General features: G+C 49.6%; 1 pseudogene; it reads right to left on the reverse strand.

The window, feature by feature from the left end:
* Window positions 1-10,110: 10,110 nt before the first annotated feature.
* On the reverse strand, window positions 10,111-14,967 carry LOC123158108 (U-box domain-containing protein 70-like; annotated as a pseudogene).
* Between the last annotated feature and the right edge of the window lie 5,833 nt (window positions 14,968-20,800).

Raw genomic sequence — 20,800 nt, forward strand, 5'->3', positions numbered from 1 at the left:
AGAGGGCCACGAAGCCCGCAACATGCAGTATGGAGGCAGGCGTGAGGTTGTGTAGCTGGAGGCCGTAGAACTCCAGTAGCCCTCGGAGAAACGGATGAATTGGAAATCCGAGTCCTCTTATTAAATAAGGGACTAGGCATACCCGCTCTCCTTGAGAGGGATTGGGGACGCTCTCCGCCTGCTCTCCGCCGCTATAGGTGGTGATCCCGGCTCGAACTGGGACCATATATGCTGGGGGGAGGAGCCCATTTGATTGAAGCACTACTAGCTTGCTATGCGGGACGGAACACCGCTCCCAATCTCCAGGCCGAGGGCTAGAGAGGCGAGAGGAGGAGCTGCTTCGACCGGCCATGGTGGAATGGATCTCAGTCGAAAGCGCTCTGATGAATACTCGCGGATGGAAGGTGGTGTGAATTGGATCTAAACCCCCGTCTCTTTTATGGGCGGCTCATTTACGCAACTAGGGCGATAAATGAAAAGAAAACCTGGTTTTTCGCATTCGTTCGACACGTGGAAGATGGTCACTATGGGGCACAAAAGCTGAGGAGAGCAACACGCACCAGAAGCCGGACACTATCCGACAGGTACATAGAATTTGGAGAAGAACCCACCTTGCAATACCGAAGACAATTTGCGCGCCGGACTCGTCGTCATTGAAGCCTGGTTCTGGGGCTACTGAGGGAGTCCTGGATTAGGGGGTGTCCGGATGGCCGGACTATGACCTTTGGCCGGACTCCCAGACTATGAAGATACAAGATTGAAGACTTCGTCCCGTGTCCGGATGGGACTTTCCTTGGCGTGGAAGGCAAGCTTGGCAATACGATATGAAGATCTCCTCCCATTGTAACCGACTCTGTGTAACCCTAGCCCTCTCCGGTGTCTATATAAACCGGAGAGTTTTAGTCCGTAGGACGAACAACAATCATACCATAGGCTAGCTTCTAGGGTTTAGCCTCTCTGATCTCGTGGTAGATCAACTCTTGTACTACCCATATCATCAATATTAATCAAGCAGGAGTAGGGTTTTACCTCCATCGAGAGGGCCCGAACCTGGGTAAAAACATCGTGTCCCTTGTCTCCTGTTACCATCCACCTAGACGCACAGTTCGGGACCCCCTACCCGAGATCCGCCGGTTTTGACACCGACACCAGGCGTCCGCAGAGAAATTGCATACCTTGCGACTCGTCAAGTCCCTTATTGACAAGCGCGATGTCGGCATCCGCCACATCAAGTTGCCGCTTTAGTTCGGCAAAATCATCAGTCCGGCTAGCCACCGGACCCTTCGCCACCTACATAGGTAGGGCGACATATTATACCTAGGATTATGATCCTCGGTGCGCTATCATTTTTGACAACACACCGAGCCTCAGGGGCTACTATCTACACAGGGCGCATGTTATATGCGGAACTATCAGAAGGTACATCATTTTGCGTACCTCAAAGCCTCTCAGTAAACTTCTGACGGCTTCGTGCAATCCGCTCTCAGCGGATGAAATCCTTTCAATCACCGTACCCATTAGCGCATGGTGATCTTCTGAGATAGACGCTCGCCCGAGCAGATCCTTCAGCTCCTCCGATCGTACACCAGGTGGTGCCGGACTCGTCCGATGGCCTTTTTCAAAGGCCGGACTCGGAGGGCTTTGAGGGGACATACGACTGCCTTCCCCCCCCCCCGGACTCAGAGAAACCCTCCACGACGACACCTCAGGGTCGCCCGCCTCGCAAGACGGCACGGCGGGGGGAGGCATTTCACTCTCTATCATCTCCGGACGGAGATCCCCCGAAGATGAGCTCTGCTGAGAAGGGCTGAGATCCGAACTACAAGGTAAAATTTCGGTTATCTTCATTAGAAATAGGGCAGGGATATCCTTTATTTTAAAATAAACTCCCCTTTTTACTTACGGCTCGGTGGAGGGCTGATCCCCTTGAGGGCATAATGCGGCCGAGGCATCTCTCGGCGCAGGACCCTCTGACGAAGATTTCTTCCCCCGCTTTGAGACCATGATCTCCGGGTCTTCAGAGGCGATCCTCTTCTTCCCTTGGATGGAGGGATTCTCGATCCCTCCTTCCCTGACAGCCTCCTTCACGGAGACGGTAGCTTCCTTGTTCCCCCCTTCACCTTCTTCCGAAGGCGCAACCTCCAGCATCCTGGTTAACACGGGATCCAGCGTGGTCTCAGGGAGGGGGGCCGGACACCTGATTAACTTTGCTTTCGCTATCCACTCCTGTTCAAGGAACAACTCTTTTAAAGGGTAAGTTCGTGATAAATATGAGATAGCGTGTCCGGGTACAGGGCTACTTACTTGAGTATCCGGGCGATTGTAGCTCAGACCTGCGTCCTCGGTCAAGTCCGGACACATTGCTTGTGATCCGAAGAGAAGCTTGTACATCTCCACGGGTGTCGCGCCCATAAAATGTTGGAGAGCTCGTGGTCCCTCCAGGTTAAATTCCCACAGGCGGAGGGGGCGACGTTTGTAGGGCAGGATGCGACGAATCAGCATGACCTGCGCTACTACGACCAGAGTAATTTCTCTCTCCAGGAGGTCTTGAATGTGGCCCTGCAACAGGGGCACATCCTTGGGCGACCCCCAGTCAAGTCCTTTATTGACCCATGACGCCAGCCGCGGTGGAGGACCCGAGCGAAAGGCAGGTGGCGCCACCCATTTGGTGCCCCTGGGAGCTGTGATGTAAAACCACTCTTGTTGCCATAGGCTGAGCTCCTCTTGAAAAGAGCCCTCGGGCCATAGAGCATCAGCATTTTTGCTTATAATAGCCCCTCCGCACTCTGCCTGCTGCCCCTTGATCATCTTCGGCTCCACCTTGAAGGTCTTGAGCCACAATCCGAAGTGAGGGGTACTGCGGAGGAAGGCTTCGCATACGACAATGAACGATGAGATGTGGAGGATGGACTCCGGATCCAAGTCATGAAATTCCAACCCATAATAAAACATGAGCCCCCTCACGAAGGGGTCCGTCGGGAAGCCTAGCCCCCGAAGAAAGTGACGCGAACACCACACTTTCGCCAGGCTTGGGAGTGGGAATAACCTGCCCTCGGGCAGGCAGCCTATGCGAAATTTCGCCGGTTAGATACCTGGCATCTCTTAGCTTTAGCACGTCTTCTTCCGTAACGGAGGAAGGCATCCACCGGCCTTGCAGGTCGGAGCAGGACATCATCGAAGGTCCGAAGCGCCTGAATCTGGAGCTTTGGGTGTTGGAACTCGAGGCGAGGGGTGGATTCGATTGAGATTGAAAGAAAGAAGTGGAGCCTTGGTCTCTTTATAAAGAGGTTGAATACCAAGAGCCTTCCCCGTGACCGTCCGGGACTCGCCTTCGATAGAGGAGACGTGCCAATGGGCACGATTGGGTTACCCACTCCCGTATTGATGAGGATCCCGGAATAAGGGGACACGATCTCTGCTTTGACAAGACGTGCCAAGGAAACCACCTCGCTAAACGCGCTGAGGTGGGACAGTAAAAACGATTCGAATAAAGGCTTGACCGTGGTGTGATGTCACGCCACGGAATACGTCAGCAGATTGAGTTTGTGTAAATATTATTCTCTTTACGGTGGTATGTGGAACTTATTTTGCAGAGCCGGACACTATCCTTGTGTTCAAATTGTTCTATGAAGTATTCGGAGGAGGAACCCGCCTTGCAATGCCGAAGACAATATGCGCGTCGGACTCGTCGTCATTGAAGCCTGGTTCAGGGGCTACTGAGGGAGTCCTGGATTAGGGGGTGTCCGGATGGCCGAACTATCACCATTGGCCGGACTCCTGGACTATGAAGATATAAGATTGAAGACCCCGTCCCGTGTCCGGATGAGACTTTCCTTGGCGTGGAAGGCAAGCTTGGAGATACGGATATGTAGATCTCCTACCATTGTAACCGACTCTGTGTAACCCTAACCCTCTTCGGTGCCTATATAAACAGGAGGGTTTTAGTTCCTAGGACGAACAACAATCATACCATAGGCTAGCTTCTAGGGTTTAGCCTCTCTGATCTCGTGGTAGATCTACTCTTGTACTACCCATATCATCAATATTAATCAAGCAGGAGTAGGGTTTTACCTCCACCGAGAGGGCCCGAACCTGGGTAAAAACATCGTGCCCCTTGTCTCCTGTTACCATCCGCCTAGACGCATAGTTCGGGACCCCCTACCTGAGATCCGCCGGTTTTGACACCGACAATGGAGCCTCCAGCGATTGATCGCTTGGAGGGGCCTCTTCTGTTTCGGGTGTGCTCCCCTGCTGCGGCTGATCCTTTTCGGCTGCGGTCGCGGTCTCCGTGAAGCCTTCCTGGCTCTGCTTTGCTTCGACCCGGACGGTTGCTGCGGCCTTGGCCCGACGCTCCTCCCTAACCGCCACCAGGGCTGCGCTGGTGGAGTAGGGGGTGGCTACAAGGTAGAGCACCAGGGGCTCTCGAGGACGCGGAGCTACCATCACCGGAGGGCTGGTTAAGTACCTCTTGAGATCCTGGAACGCCTTGTTGGCCTCTTCAGTCCATTCAAAGGGGCCCTTCTTCTTCATCAGCTTGAAGAAGGGCAGTGCACATTCCCCCAACTTGGAGATGAAGCTCCCTAGCGCGGTTACACGCTCGGTGAGCTTCTGCATCTCTCTGAGGGTCTTCGGCGGGCTCATGTCCTCGACTGCTTTGACCTTCTCCGGATTGGCCTCGATGCCCCTGTGGGATACGAGGAAGCCCAGGAGCTTGCCCGAGGGGACTCCAAACACACACTTCTCCGGGTTGAGCCACAGGTCCACCTCATTGAGGCTCGCGAAGGTTTCCTCCAAGTCCTGTATCAGGGTTTTCGCCTCCCGAGACTTCACCACAATGTCATCAATGTAAGCCTCAGCATTCCTCCCGAGCTGCCGACCCAAGGCGATGTGCATCAGCCGCTGAAAGGTCGCACATGCGTTGCGCAGCCCAAACGGCATGCATGTATAGCAGTACACTCCACACGGGGTCAGGAAAGCCGTTTTTTCCACGTCTTCTACTGCCATCTTGATCTGGTGATAGCCCGAGAAGGCGTCCAGGAAGCATAACAGGTCGCACTCAGTGGTGGAGTCAACGATTTGGTCGATGCAAGGAAGCGGGAATGGATCCTACGGGCAGGCCTTGTTGAGGTTGGTGAAGTCGACACACATGCGTTCCTTTCCTCCCTTCTTTGGCACGACAACCGGGTTAGCCAACCAATCTGGGTAGCGAACCTCGCGAATAACCCCTGCCGCCTCTAGCTTGCGGGTCTCTTGGATGATGAAAGCTTGCTTCTCAGTGGACTGCCGCCTTGCTTTCTGCTTCATGGGGCGCACGTTGGGGCACACGTTGAGCTGATGCTCAATTACGCCCCTCGGGACCCCTGCTAGCTGATTAGGTTCCCAAGCGAACACCTTCTTGTTCGTGCGCAAGAACTTCACCAAGGTCTCCTCCTGCTCGGGTTCGAGGTTGGCGCCTATGGTAAAGGTGGCGTTAGTGGACCCGTCCTCGTCGACCATCACCTGCTTGGTTTCCGCCTTGTCTTGGGTGAATAGCTGCTTCTTCTTGGCCGGTGCAGCCCCCTTGGGCTCAGGGGCATCAGAGCTGGCGGGCTGTGCCGCTGCGGCTATCTTGAAGGCGAGCTTGAGTGCCTGCAGCGCATCTCTTGTGTCTCCTGACATGGTGAGGACGCCGTTGCTTCCGGGCATCTTCATGAGGTTGTACGTGGGGTGAGTTGCTGCCATGAACCGGGCCAAGGCCGGGTAGACGAGGATGGCATTGTAGGGGAGGTCGATGGGGGCGACGTCGAAGTCGATCAGCTCTGTGCGGAAGTTGTCGTAGGTGCCGAAGGTCACCGGGAGGCGGATTTTCCCTAAGGAGTCGGTGGAACGGCCCCGACGCCCGAGAAGGGACTGCTGGGCTGAAGTCGCTCCGGTGGCACGTGGAGGAGGCTAAAGGCCTCCGCTGAGAGCACGTTAAGGCCAGCTCCGTCGTCAATGAGGGTCCTGGTGACGGCCACTTGGCAGATGGTGGAGGTGCACAGCATCGGGAGCGCACCCGAACCGGCGGGGTTGGAGGGATGATCGTCCGAGTTGAGGGTCAGATCGGCCTCGGGTGCCACCCAACCTGGGGGAGCTCCCTGGCGCTTGGAGGCGACACCGATCTGGCGGGTGAATGGCTTGACGTGGCGGCTCGAGGGCGGCGGCTGCGAGCCGCCCAGGAGAGCTGCGAGGACCGGGGGTGCTGGCGCGTCGTAACGGGCGAGGAAGAGGCTGCGGAGCTCCTCCCAGGAGGTCACAAAAGCCGTCGGTAGGTGGACCAGCCACATGCGCGGGACGCCGGTGAGGGCCATGGGAAACCAGTTGGCCATCACCCTGTCGTCGCCCCTAGCCTTGAGGACAGCCTCCTCGTACGCCAGTAGGAAAACCAGCGGGTCCGCCGCGCCGTCGTAGCGCGGCGGCATCTCGGGCTTGAACTTGGGCGGCCACTGCGCCTGTCGCAAAGCGGGGGCCAAGGCTCGGAGCCCCCTGGCCCCAGCACCGGCAGCGGTCGTTGGAGTGGGCGGTGCGTCCGTGGGGGCGCGACGGGCGCGAGACGACGAACCGGCTGGAGTCAGCGACGGGGTGGCGGTGCGGCCATCGCACCGCACCGAAGGATGCAGGGATAAGGCTCGCTGCTCGTTCCCCGCCGGGCCGGTGGCGGCGTTGGCGGCAGGCGACGGAGAACGACGGGGGCGTCCGCCGACGGGCGCCGTCTGGGCGACGCGGGTGGCGAGAGCAGCCTAACGCTCGGTGCGGGCTCGGCGAGCGTCAGCCATGGTCACGACGGAAGATCAGACACGACCAGCGGAAGAAAGATTCCGGCGCACCCCTACCTGGCGCACCAAATGTCAGATTTCGGGTTCCGGCAGACCCTTGAGGTTCGAACACTGGGGTGCGCACGAAGATCTCTCCCCTACCAGCTCACGTCTCGAAGTCTCGCAAAGATCTAAGAAAGAAAGATGGACACACAAGGGACACGAGGTTTATACTGGTTCAGGACACCATTATGGTGTAATACCCTACTCCAGTGTGTGGTGTGGTGGATTGCCTCAGGGGCTGATAGTGAAAAGTACAAAGGGAGAACAGCCTCGCGAGGGGCTGTTCTTGAGCTGGTACGATGAACTGCTTGGGTGAGTTCACTCGCTTCTCTCTCTCTCTCTCTCTCTCTCTCTCTCTCTCTCTCTCTCTCTCTCTGGCTGATCTCTGGATTGTTGATCTCCAAATGCCTCTAGATCTCTCTCTATCTCTCTCTACCCTGCGGGTGGCTAGCCCTATTTATAGAGCGAGGCCCTGGGCCTCTCCCCAAATAATGAGCGGAAGGGCGCCAACAATTGGCCATTTTGAAGGGGAACATCTAGTACACTTATCCTGACTAAAGTTGGTCTTCGGCTGCCAAAGGCTCCGACGGTGACGCCGCCCTGGGCTCCACGATGACCTCCATCCTGCCGTCCTGCTGGTCTTGGTCTTGTCGCACCGAAACGGTAACCTTTGCCTGATGCCTTGGCCTGTGCTTGCCCCCTTTGCACCGAAAGGGAAACAAGGACACTGCGCAGGCCGGCGCCCGCCTGGCACCCGCCTGGCCTCCGATCGTCATGGCTTGCGTCACGGACCCCTCGGGAGGTGCCCTGCCTTGATCTCTCCGCCTCCTCGCGAGCCCGCCTGAGGAGGTTGCTCCTGAGGAAGCTCCCTGTCGTCCGCCCCGCGAGGCTTGGCCCCTCGCGAGGGTCTTGAGCTCGAGCTGATGAAGCGGGGCTGCATTGGGCCCCCACTTGAGCCTTGCCGCAGGCAGGCAAGTCTGGGGACTCCCGTTTCCAGAACGCCGACAGCTGACCCAAAGTGGCCATAACTTGTCAGGACAGTGGGGTGGGAACTTGGGAAGGGATCATGGTCATACCCGTGATTGGGGGTGTCGCCGGTGACTCTAAGGTCATTGAGGGAGACCCCTCGATGTAGATCTGCACGCCGTGGCGGAATTGCACGTGGAGCTCGTCGTGTGCCGATGAGGAAGGCGCAAAAGGTGGCGGTCCACTTGTAATCGGAGTTGGGTTGGTGTGGTGTGGTTTGCAGCGATGAGACCGAGAGCTCGAGCTTGGCGAAATGGACATTGAGATCTAATTTCCAGGCACTGAGAGCGTTGATACGCGCGGTTTGTGCCGCTAGCGCCTTCAAGATGAAGTCGACGTCGTTGTTCATCTTGTCAGCACGAGCAGTCACGTCATTGTTCACCCTATCGAGGTAGCCGCGGAGCTTGGGATCCTTGGTGGCATGTAAGGCTCCACGCGCCTGCTTCGGACAGCATGTGTCCAGCTTGACCACGGCGAGGGGAAGGGTGATAGGTGGTCTCTTATACCATGATGTTAGATTCCCGATCTCACTTTCTAGATAGTGTATTACAGGGATGGTTCTCTCCTCACATACAAGTTTCAGATCAGAAAGGTAAAAGGAAAGCCGCCGTGCCATTGCCTGATCTAAGCATGGATGGCTCTCTCCATTTTCTTCTCTTCCATAAGTACTCCTCACCCACTCGGGCCCCACAAACCTGCGGTTTGGTGGTGGAATCCTAGCTGGCCTTCGAATGACACAATCTTCTCTCTAGTGGGCCCCCATGGGCCCTAGCGCCTTTGGCTGCCATGAAAGCGTTTCCTTTGTCTCAAAAAAATAAAATGAAAGCGTTTCCTGGAGGCGTCACTGGTTTCGCTGCCATGGCAGAGTTTTCGGGTGCCATGGCCGCGGTTTTGCCTGCCGCTGCGGTCGCACCATTTGGGACGCTGACGCTCGTGCCGCGAGGAACGATGTACAACCATATTGAATTGACCTGTGCTCACATGGCGAATAAGAGCATTGTTCAGTCATGATGCATGCAGGTAAAGTCCAGAAACCCAAATGCAACATTACTGCAGAAAACTGTTAGTCTAAATGTTCCTGTATCATTCAACCAGTACCTGATCTCCAGTCGGCCTCCCATTTCTGAAGGCTGGAAATGCATGCAGAGAATATATACACAAATGGCGCATCAGCAGAACGTAAGAGTCTGAATTTCAAAGATACGGGAGGGGAACTGACAGTTACTGAAGCCGATGGATCCACTGTCTGCGAAGGTATCATTCGGCAAATATCTGATGAGAGTGGAATTTCCATCCTTTGTGTGGAATGTGGTTGTAGCCCACAAAGTCCAGCGACCCCTTCACCAGATCGGCCAGCTTCAGCGTGAACCTCGGCGGCCTTTCTCCGGCCCTCAATCTCGTCGTTTCCGGGTCATCCCCAAAGATGAAAGGCAAACCTTTTGACACCACATCAGCAGTTGCAGTTTGTTGTAGTTTAGAACCTTGCAATTTGGAACCTACTGCTAGCTCTGTTCACTGTCACTCTAATTTGAAAAGACTGACAGGCTAACTCTGTTCTTGGCAATTCTTGATCAGATCAGTAAGCTTACAGTCAATGGAGTTGAGTGAGTGAGGCTCGCTCACCACCTCAGCCTCAACATCAGCCGTGGAGTTCGACATAGGCTGATACCGTATCACATCCAACGACAGCCCCAGCTCTCTGTTCTGCTTTGCATAAGTAACATTACAGCACCAAAAGCACCTAGCTAATTAAGGGCAAACCTTTATCATATATTGTTCATTTCAAACAGCATTGCAGTGTCAGGGCCACGGCGAACGCACCAAGTTTTAGAGAGCAAAGCCTGAACTAAGTCAAACATATAGTTCTGAGTGAAAGTAAAATTTACGAGTTGACACTAAAAAGGGCATGCACTTTTATAGAGTGCAAGTTTGTGCCAAACGTGTGCAATTATAGCCAACCAAGAAATAGCAAAATGGTTACATTTTTTCCCTTAATTCTCGGACGCTTGAATCTTTTTAGAATCTCAGCCACCTAAAATTGCAGAATACCGAGCCCAAAACTGCACTTTACAAAGACGTGCGACTTTAGGAAAATGATGGCTCATTACTTTATAGGTTAAGTAATATAGGTTGCGACTCCAAGTTGACGATTGTTGGGTGTTGATCCAAAAGACTCGAAAATGTCACTTGGATTTAAAGGAAAAAATCAAGCAACTTATGAATGGAATGAAAAATCTCTATGTATGGATTAAGAAAACATGACTGCTTTAAAGAGTTACTCCAATACACGTGCTGAGTACTTGTACATGTAGCTGGAAGCTTAGCTTGGCCAGACTTAACCGTAGTTCTACAAGAGTAGCAACTACTCCACTGGCCACTAGTTCACGCAGTCCTTTTTTGGCAGAGTTTTTCATAGGCATCGCCTACATATCTAATGATCCTTTTGCAAAGTCCCTGCATTTTACCTACAGAAGGTCATACCACTAGTTAGTACTACGCAGTTGACGGATGCTTGCTCTTCTGTCTGCCAGGTTCAAGCTTTTGGTAGGGAGCAGGCACCGACACACCGTGTTGATACTTGTGGCGGCTGGGACAAAGCTTTGCAAATTAGGCAGATTATTACAGCACCATGCTGTGCTGTTGGAGCCACTCCTGAATGGCAGAACGGAGAGCGATATTGGGGATGAGCTCCTGGTGTTGAAGTGGCTTGTTGGTGAACGGCTATGTGATTTTGCCTCTACCAAACCATTCCCGGATAGAATTACCTTCGTAGGTGATTCCATCCGCTGTCAACTGAGGATCCTTCATGATTTCCTGAAATGATGACAAAAGATGATTAGTCACAAGATAAGAGAGCTACTAGCATCACACGAGTGCCTAGAAATAGACGAAACAAAAGACACATTCAAGTCATTTTTAGCTTGCAAAACGATCTTATATTATGGGACAGAGGGGGTATTTATGTGCTCCTGAATAGGGAAAAAGCATAGAGTTCCTTTCTACTCACATGAGATATAGAACAGGTGAAGTGTGACGGTATGATGCTTTCCTCTTGCACCAAACTTGAAGATGACTGTGAAGATAACATTGCAACATCCCTCATGGTCTCAACTGCTGTCCAGAGCTGGCCTGAAAGAACAGGACGGTACCTGCTGTTTTGCTCAGTGCAACTGAGAGCAATGTGTGCTAACTGCTGGATGTGCACATCAGGCCACTCTCCGGCTGAGGTATCAACTACAGAATTGAGGTCACCTTGCTCCATAGCATCCTCCACAATCTTCTTTATACCAAGAGGAGGCTTTCCAGTTAAAAGATGCAAGACTACCATTCCAAAAGAATAAACATCAGGGTGAGGTGTCATCTTCTGAGTGGCAAGACATTCTGGGTCCTTGTATGTAGGGTCATCCACGGGATGCTTGGTGCTTTTGCTGTTGGACTGGATTGGCAGATGAGAAATGCCAAAATCACTAAGCTTACTGACAAAGTTAGCATCAAGGAGAATGTTGGCAGGCTGAAGATCACCATGAACAATTGGGTCAGGTTTGTTCTCATGCAGAAAGATCAAAGCTGAACATATCTCTGCAATAATACGGATGCGAATCTGCCAGGTCAGAGTTTGCCTCTTATCCTCACATGAAAGAAAATCTTCAAGGCTACCATTTGGCAAGGACTCATAGACAAGCATCGCTCACTCTTTGCATGCTCCTAGAAGAGTTGCAAGGTTGGGGTGTCTCACTCTGCTATGGATAGCAACCTGCAAAATAAATACAAAATCAATTATTTACAACTAGTCGTTTTGGAAACACTAATTTATTCAAGTTCCAGCTTTGACTGAAAAGAAGCAGACATCACCAACTTTTTTCTAGCATGACATAGGCAAAATAAACTTCAGAGCGAGTTCAGTAGAACTACCTCTTGTTCAAACTGTGAGCGTCCTTGACCATCGTGTCTCAGCACCTTTATTGCAACTTTCATGTTCCGGAGGACACCTCGGTACACAGAGGCAACCCCACATTCTCTGAACTTCGTTGAAGTACTGAAATTTTCAGTTGCACGTTCTAGTTCAGCTAATGAAAACTGGCAGGGCATCGCTGCACTTCTCCGGCGTAACTTTTCTACCTCTTCGAGTGCAGCATCTCGTTCCTTTAGCAAGACGTCATGCTTGGACTGAAGCTGATTATACCGCTCTTTGGATTCAGTGAGCTGATGTTGCAGATTCAAACTATGCTCACTGGCCTTCTGAAGTTCCTCACTATGGAACTTTTTCGATTCCAAAAGCTGATTTTGAGCATGTTCATTATGCTTATTAGCTTTCTGTAGCTCATTAGCAACCTCATCCTGTCGTGCTTTAACCTGTTGCAACTCTTGTTGTATTTTGGAAAGATGCTCCTCGGTTTCTTTCTGTCGTTGCAGGTGGTTTGCCTCTGATGTCCTGGCCTGCAGAATTCACACACTTTCATTCATATTTATCTGTGATAGATGGCTTGATTAATATGGTTTCATTTGACATAAATATCATCGAGTCCAGATAAGTTGTAGTAATAAGAATGGCTAGAGAGTGCACGCATAACCAATAGGGCTACTTTGCAAGTGCGGCCCTCCAGTTAGATAAGATAGCTTTTTTGAAAAATAAATGCTTATCATTTATAAAATTTTTAGGACATCATGGTATGAACTTACTGTTTGTTCAGATTCCATCCGCCTCAAGCGCTCATCAGAAGCTTCTTTCTTCAATACCGCAACTTCTTCCATGTACTTTTGAAGTTCATTAGACAAATAAATGACTGAATGCCAATCTCTCTGTTAGGATAATTGAGAGGAAAGAATTAGTGACTTGGGGTAATAAAACTCAACCAGATTGTTTGGAAGGGGTAAAGTTTAACTACTAATTAGCAGGTTTTCAATGCGCTGTGCTTCATGTACACCATAAGTATGGTTTAAGATTTCTAAGTGGTCCTTTTAAAGTTTAACTACTAATTAGAAGGTTCTCATTGCCAGTCAAGGTACAGTTTCTTTGTTTCCTGTTGCACAAGGATTACCACAGTCACGGTGAACCATCCATGCAAGAAATATGTGTGGAAAAATTAAACAGAAACAAATAATGATGGAAGAGACTGACCAAAATGTCTTCTAAATCCACACTCCCAACGTCACCGCCTTTAGACTTCTCAATGCATGTCACACATCTAGTCCAACAAAAACAAATGTCAGTTCATGTTATAATGTCAACAAGGCAAACAGAGGACTGGAATGCTACCTCTTAAAGCCATCAATTATGATAGTACTGTTTGGATCACGCTTCAAACCCTCTATGTATGTTGCCATAGCACTTTGATAATTCTGCATCAGGGCTTGAACCTTCGCTTTACAGAGATAACCCATCAAATAAGTAGGATCCAGCTCAATACATTTTTCTGCATCTTCCAGACCTTGGGGCAGAGCTCCCAGAAAGATGTGACATTGAGCTCTGTTTCTAAACACCTGGATGGCCAATCATAAAAGTATCACTATCATCAAAGTAAAATACTACAGTAACCAGGGAGCCAATAAAAAATTATGCCCTCCGGAGCATGCCTTCCAGTCAATGATGTAAAATGTAAAACAAACAAGACAGCTCATAAATGATATGTTATGTGACTGAATTTATAATATTCAGAGGCTCATCTAACTTGAACGGAGAACCAAATTTAACGAATGAGCTAAAGGTGCCTTCAGATAGAATATAAAGTTTAATCACTGTAAGCCAAATCCTTACTGCAGGTTCATTTGGATTCTTGTTCACAGCTTCGGTATAGTGAGCTGCTTCTTCCTGATATCTTCTGGTGTAGAAGAGTTCATTGCCTGCAACATGTATAGCAGTGTATATTCAGATTCCAGAAGCAGAAGTTGAAAGTCACAATAGCAAGAGGCACACCACTAAACGGATGTGGCTGTATCATGCTTGAAGAAAGAACATAGATTGCTAGCAGCTGTCCACTTCTTTTGGTGAACCAATGATAGATCAAGTAGTAGTACCAATTTAGCCCCTGATTGATTTCTCCCCTAATTATTGACTTGCTATTGTTGGAACAAAATAGGAAAAGTGTTTGTAGTCAATGAACCGGAGGGAGTACCTTTTACTAGTATTTCTGTTTGCAGTTAGGCCTTGTTTGGTACTAGTGTATTTTAGGGAATTGGTGGGGATTATCCCGGTCAAACCCCTAAATCCACACATATCCCAAAACACCGTTTGATTCTAGTGTACTCCACATTTCATCCCCACATTTCCTCACAAATCCCCAAACTCTACTGCATTTTTCTCAATACCCAATGCACTACCCCTACCTAGTGGATTGGGGATAAATGGGGATTTGAAGGGATTGGGACCCAATCCCTGTGGGGTTTATCCCCACCAATCCCCTCAAAAACCCTAGTACCAAACAAGGCCTTAAGATTCTGAAATTCCCAAGACGTTTACACTCGGTGTACACTTGATGAACATGCTTTTATTTAGAGAAATTTCTTGTTAAAATAAGGGGAAATGATCCTGCGAGGAATAAGAACAAGCACCATGTAGGCGAGACGATGCGCCCTAAATCTATCTATTTGTTTATTATTAGTAATAGGCAGAGACTAATCAACTTCACAGATAGTAATAGTGCCCGAACCTTTCGCCCAAACACGGCGGTAGTCGGCCTCCTCCGCATCTAGCCGCTCCCGCTCCTCGATCTCCTTCCTCGACCTCTCCGCCTCCCGCAGCTTGGCGCGCGTCCGAGCCCCGACCTTGCTCTCGCGGCGGAGCACCCTGCCCCGTTCTGCCGCCGCATCGCCGCCGCGAGCCCTCAGGGGGCGGGGGGACTGGACGCTGAACATGAGGCGGCGCGGTTGGGGAGGATGGAGGATGGGCGCCGGGTTTGAGGGACGAGTTATGGGATGGATTTCACACTGATTCTGATTGTATTAGCTCACAGAGATGATTTACGTTATGTATAAGGGAAAGGGAGAGACCCCAACGGGCTCCCTGGAGCTTAGGAACGTCCTGCCTATCAGATCCTACGGAATAGGAGAAGGCTACAACGTTGTTGGCTCGGGGAAGAGGCTCCTTCCTCCCGCTTCGGCTGGCGGGCGGTGGTGGTGCCGGTTTTTTGAATTTCAAACTGCCGCCTTTGTGGCTCTGTCGAGTGTCTGCCGCTCGAAGGGAGACCAGTTATTGCTGCCGCTGGGGAACAGAACGGGAAGGAGCGACTGCAACGCTGATTTGACCACTGGACGATGGGTAGCTCACAAAGTGAATGCTATGTGCTCCCTCCATTTTTACCTACCTAGCCCCTAGGCCTTGTCCAACGCCGAAGAACAGTCCACGTATACGAATATGAGAGCCGGTCATCCAAAGTTATCCCCTAAATGTTCGTTAATACGGGCAATTTAAAATTCAAGTCCGTTTGATCACAACATGAGCGCCGGATCGCATCAGTCCCCAATCACACCCAAAAAGAAGCAACTATGGCTATTTTTTACATGTCCGGTCACAAAAAAATATTAGTCCAACAGTCCGTGCCAAAATTTGAATTCTCTGCCTCGTCGGGCCGGCAATCTGAGTCTCCACACTCAAGATGTCTCAGAGGCAATCTAGACATGTTCATAATTTTATTTATTAATGTTGTGCCTTAAATACGAGACTTGTCTATGGAACTTTCTATCTATTTTTATGACGGTTTACAATTTTATTTATTGATCTGCTTGAATATATGACTTGTCTATGAGAATCTGAATATATCTTTATGATGGTTATTCTTAAAAAAATTGAACCCACAGAATTTCATTGATTAACAACATCGTACATGTACAACCTTACATTGCAGTACCGAAGAAAGTGCAGACATTGCTGCATGAAGGCAAGAACCATTGCCTGAACTAAACATGTAAACCTGGAAGGAGAGTTTTGAGTTCTGATTAATCTAGCTTGGTGACGTGCTCGAAAGTTGTAGCTCGAGAAACCGCTCCCCCCTCGCGAACGCGTCGCCCCAAGGGCGACCGGCCGCGCAGCGCTCTCCTCCTCCTCCTCCTCCACCCCCTCTCCTCTTCCTCCCCGCCACCGTCGCTGGCGCCCGTGGCCGGCCTGGCCCCGGGGATGCTGGTGGCGGCGGCCCCCTGACTTTCCCCTCCCGGTGGCTCTCCAGCGCAGGGCGGAGCTGCACCAGGGGGGGGGGGGGGGGGTTGCTCCTAGGCGGCGGCGGTCTGGCTGGCGGCGGGGTTCCCCGACGCGGCATGGGCGGGCGGGCGGCGCCGTCGTTGGTGGCGGGGTGGCGCAGTGGCGCGGCCTGGTCGCGGTGCTCGACCCAGATCTGGGCCCTTCGGGCCCCATCTGGGCCTGGGCGGGACGGGTCTACGGCGTGACTCCCGGGAGGCGGGGGAGCGGCGATGAACGGCGGGGTGCTGGCGGCGTCGATGCCAGCTTGCTGCAGCATGGCCGGCGGGGCTTAGCGGGCCCGTTTTGGGCCTGGCCGGGCCAGGGGTGGCCTGGTACGCCCCGCTACCGTGTCCGGACGGCTACCGCGACGGTGCCGGAGGCGCATGTCGGTGGTGGAGGTGGTTCCCTCCCGCTTGGCCTTGGTGCTGCTGCTCCCGTCACTTGGATCTTCTCTCTGGTCTTACTGGCCTCGTGGTGGTGCTCGCAGCGAGACGGCGTTGGTGGCGGCGCAACCGTGATAGCGCATGGTTGGGCGGTGGTTTGGCTGGTCGGTTCCGGTTGGCCGGTGGGGTTTGGCGTGCGGGAGAAATCCTTGCTGGTTCGTCCGGCTCTGATGCGGCGACACCGGCGGGTGTCACTGTCCCTTCTTGGAGGGTGTCGGGAGTAGCTATCCCCCACCTCCCTCTGCGTACTGGGGGAAACCCTAGGAGTTGTCCGGGCAGCAGCGTCGTTGGCGTCGCATCCCTTCTTGGAGGTGCTACTTAGTTTGCGGTAGATCGGAGCCTCGGGGTGTGGTGGTTTGTTTCCGGAGGGCGCAGCGGTCGCGGGTCTGCCGTTGTTGGCATTTATTTCTTCTTCTTTTTCTTTGGGCTTGATGTGTTGCTCGTCCCAGCATTGCGATGTGTACAATGATGATTTGTTTTGGAATACGAAGCGGGGGAAACCCTTTTTGAGTAAAGTTGTAGCTCCTATTGATATGATAAATTCTTGTACCATCAAAGGCTAAAGGAGCTGTTATGCATGCAAGTTGTGGCCTTATAGTCAAATGACCAGGAGCACGAATGGACTTGCTGGCCGCTATAGCTTTCGCCAGAACGGTATTGTCCATCAGAAATGTTCCTGTTGAATCTGAAGCAACCCCGCAGTCTTGTATGCTAATATCATGCTAATTGCTTTGGCCTGGATAGCTGATGTCGTCGATGGAGAGACAACCGAGATGCACGACTGTGAACACTGTCGATCGCCTGCAAACTGTATAACTATGCCTAAACCCCTGGACTCCACGCTACATCTGTATAGACAATGGGACCTGAAAAACATGAGATGTCCATGATTGTTTTCCCAGGAGATGGTGTCGATTGTATTGTCAATTGATCCTATTTTTGCATAAGGGTCTCTGCAAGCACAACCTTGTTAGTTCCAGGCAAGTTGACTACTTTGTAGTCCGGATACTGAGCTGTAACCTCTAGATACCTTGCATAAATCGCCATTGCCGCTGCAAATACTTGGGAAGGAGACCTAGTAGTCCTGCAAAAGCGATTGTTGTTTCGACATTTTCAAAGACACCATAGGAAGGTATACAGTGAGACAACATTTTTTTTTGCGGATGATTGGAAGTGAGGAGAGCTTGGATCATTTGTGAAATTGAACGGTTATCCCACAAGTTGTGCAGTTTTCACTAATAAACCTGGAGTAAGAACCTGTCCTTTTACCTGTAGCAAGTGCATTCCTAAGAAGTCTTCAAGCGAAGTTTTGAACTCTTGGAGCCATATGCTTCTTTTTCCATACCTGGTTGAGCAATGATTTGTTTGCGGTGGCACGGTTTTTGGTCTTTTTTTTTAAAAAAAATAAGCAAGGTTTTTGGTCTCTGTTTTGAAGGAAGCTGAAGATTGGTAAGGTATGTTTGTATGCACTTTTGGATGAGAACAAGCGTGTAGGAGTTAGCTTCCAAACAAGAATGTCTCGGCCAGCAGTACAGATAATCAGAGTATGAACTATTGTATCAGCTATTACGGGAGAAAATAACATTTTAATTAGGTTTACATTTCAAAAAAATTGCCCAGAAATCCATAGGTCCATAATTTGAGCAGGGTAATTAAAAGTGTGTGGTTGTATGATTAGGTTATCATAGATATTTTCTGAGCCTTCAAACCAAGGGATGCTCCACGGTGAACTATTTCCATCAAGAATTTGATAAGTGGACACTGAAATGAGAAGAGGCCTTACCTCCAAAATTGTAGTCCAGCAAGCAGACTTCGGTGTGTTAGGCTTAGCTCTCCAAATCACTACTGGAAAAAACCCTAGCAGTAGCGAGAGTTTTCCCTAGTAGTAGCACGGGCGCCGTCGCTACTGCTACGGCGCTACAGCTAAACTTTAGTAGTAGCGTTGTTCTGCCCGCGCTACTGCTAAGTATGTTAGCAGTAACACTTTTTTTGTACCGGCGCTACTGCTAAGTAGTAGCAGCGTGGGCTTAAGCCCGCGCTACTACTATTCATCTTTATTTCAATTCTTTTATTTTATATTGTATTTATACATCGTTATACAAATTTTGATATAGTAGCAATTAAGGGATTGTTATATCATTATGATCATGATGAGTTATTGTATCATTTGGTGGAAAAAACACGGATTAGATTCATGTGACCATCATCATCATCATAATAATAATAACAACTCATCATCATTTTCATATAGGAACTAGATCATCATCATAGCACAATGTAGCACATAACTCATCATCACGTCATGATAACAACTCATCATCATAGTCATATAGAAACTAGCTCATCATTCTAACACAATGTAGCACATAACTCATCATCATCATGATAACAGCTCATCATCATAGTCATATAAGAACTAGCTCATCATTCTAGCACAATGTAGAAGATAACTACGTAAGACCTGCTACTCTCTCGAAGGTAAAATAGTATAAAATATGTAAACCCTTGAATCTCATTATGGAGAATACAGATGAACGTGTCTCCATTTGCGGGTTGAGCTTGATGTTGCCCCCAAGTAGTTCCCCTGCGATCATTTAAAATTCTTCTCCAGTCTTTGATTGTGAGGACGTCATCTCTTTGATGAATCGTGTATGCACTGCGGTGACACATAGGTCAACTTGGCCGTAAGCTAATAATGTTCCTGTCACCTTTCATTTTCATAAGACGGGGTACACAATCCGTCGGGAGTTTACTTTAGTTTCAACAAATATCATGTCGACTGAGATTCAGGCTTGACATTTAAAATATATTATTATGGACCGAAGTAGTGCCATCTCGAGAAGTTCAGATCAAGTCTAGAATTATTTTGACGATATCTACCACAACCCAAGGCCTACAATATGAGCTTCAGTATACTATGTTATTGATAACCGTTAGATGAAATTCTAAAAGTAGTTAAGTGTATTTTCTAGTATCCCTATCATGAGTCTAAGATTTTTTTTGGGACCGCTCTACATCACCCAACTTCACTCCACCTCTAAACTCCACTCCACCACCTCTAAGGTTGTGTTTGAAAATATATATTCAAATGCTATTATTTAGCACAGTTTAAATATTTTTCCTTTTAAACACAAAAAATTGTTCATGTAAAGACATGAGCATGTTTGCTGCAAACATTTGAGTTTTATTTCAAACTTTTTAACTATTTTTTATTCTCACAGGAGAATGTGAGATCAAGATTAGGATTGAATATCTCGTCACATGTTACTAGTCAGTTCTATCTTTGGACATAAGGACTGGGTGAGGATGAAGTGGCACGACCTGGGCGATAGCAAGATTTAGAACTAAATGAGTCACCGAGAAAAAACTATGATATCGATTCAGCAGTTCGCGAGTAGAGGAATGAAGTGAGCTTATCATGCAAGTACAAGAACATAAGTGTATTTAACTGAAATGTTTTTCTTAAACAAAAGATAGAGCAGTCTTTACCTTATCCATTTCAATTTTCAAAACAGGCAAAAGGCCTGGGTGACCGTAGTCAATTACATGAGAGACTATGTGAGGGCCGCAAAAGCAGTTGCAGCAGGCCATTGTCAAGCCCAGTAGCAGGAGTCGGGGAAGAATAGCAAGAAAAACAGTACAGTAGGAAAGAAACACCCCAAGGAAAACAGACTAGGAAAAATAAACAAGCCAACCCATCATCTTCTGCCAATCTTCTTCTCTCTTAGCTCAATGACTCCATGTTTTCAAACACCCGATCATTTCTAGCGTGCCATAAGGTGACCGTGCAGGCTTCAAAGAGGATGCGCCACAGCTCTCCTACTTTGTCCACTGCCTCAGTAGATAAATTTAACTCAAATCTGAATCACACTCGTCTTTTCCTAGCTAAAAAATAAATAAGATTTCCAAACAACACATGTTGGAAAAGCGGCAGCATACTGTGACCGATGCATGCTCCCAAACCATACCAGATTAATGAACAAGATTGTTACACCATTGAGAACAAGACTAACGAACTGGGGATGCACACATTCACTAATCAATCTAGATTAGTATCCTATGATCGAAGCAAATTCAATCCCAGAAAATGATTAAACACATAGTATTAGTAGCATGTCCAAAATGCCAAATTTTGACATGGGCTAAAACTGCAATTTGATCTGATTCGGTATCGATTTCAGGATCTTAGTCACTTTTTTTCTTTGCAGTTCTATTTTTGGACATAAGGATTGGGTGAGGATGAAGTGGCACGATCCTGGCGATAGCAAGATTTAGAACATAATGTGTTACAAAGAAAAGTCTATGGTATAGATTCGGCATATCGT

The sequence above is a fragment of the Triticum aestivum genome, chromosome 7B (genome assembly GCF_018294505.1).
Source record: "Triticum aestivum cultivar Chinese Spring chromosome 7B, IWGSC CS RefSeq v2.1, whole genome shotgun sequence".
Lineage (NCBI taxonomy): Eukaryota > Viridiplantae > Streptophyta > Magnoliopsida > Poales > Poaceae > Triticum > Triticum aestivum.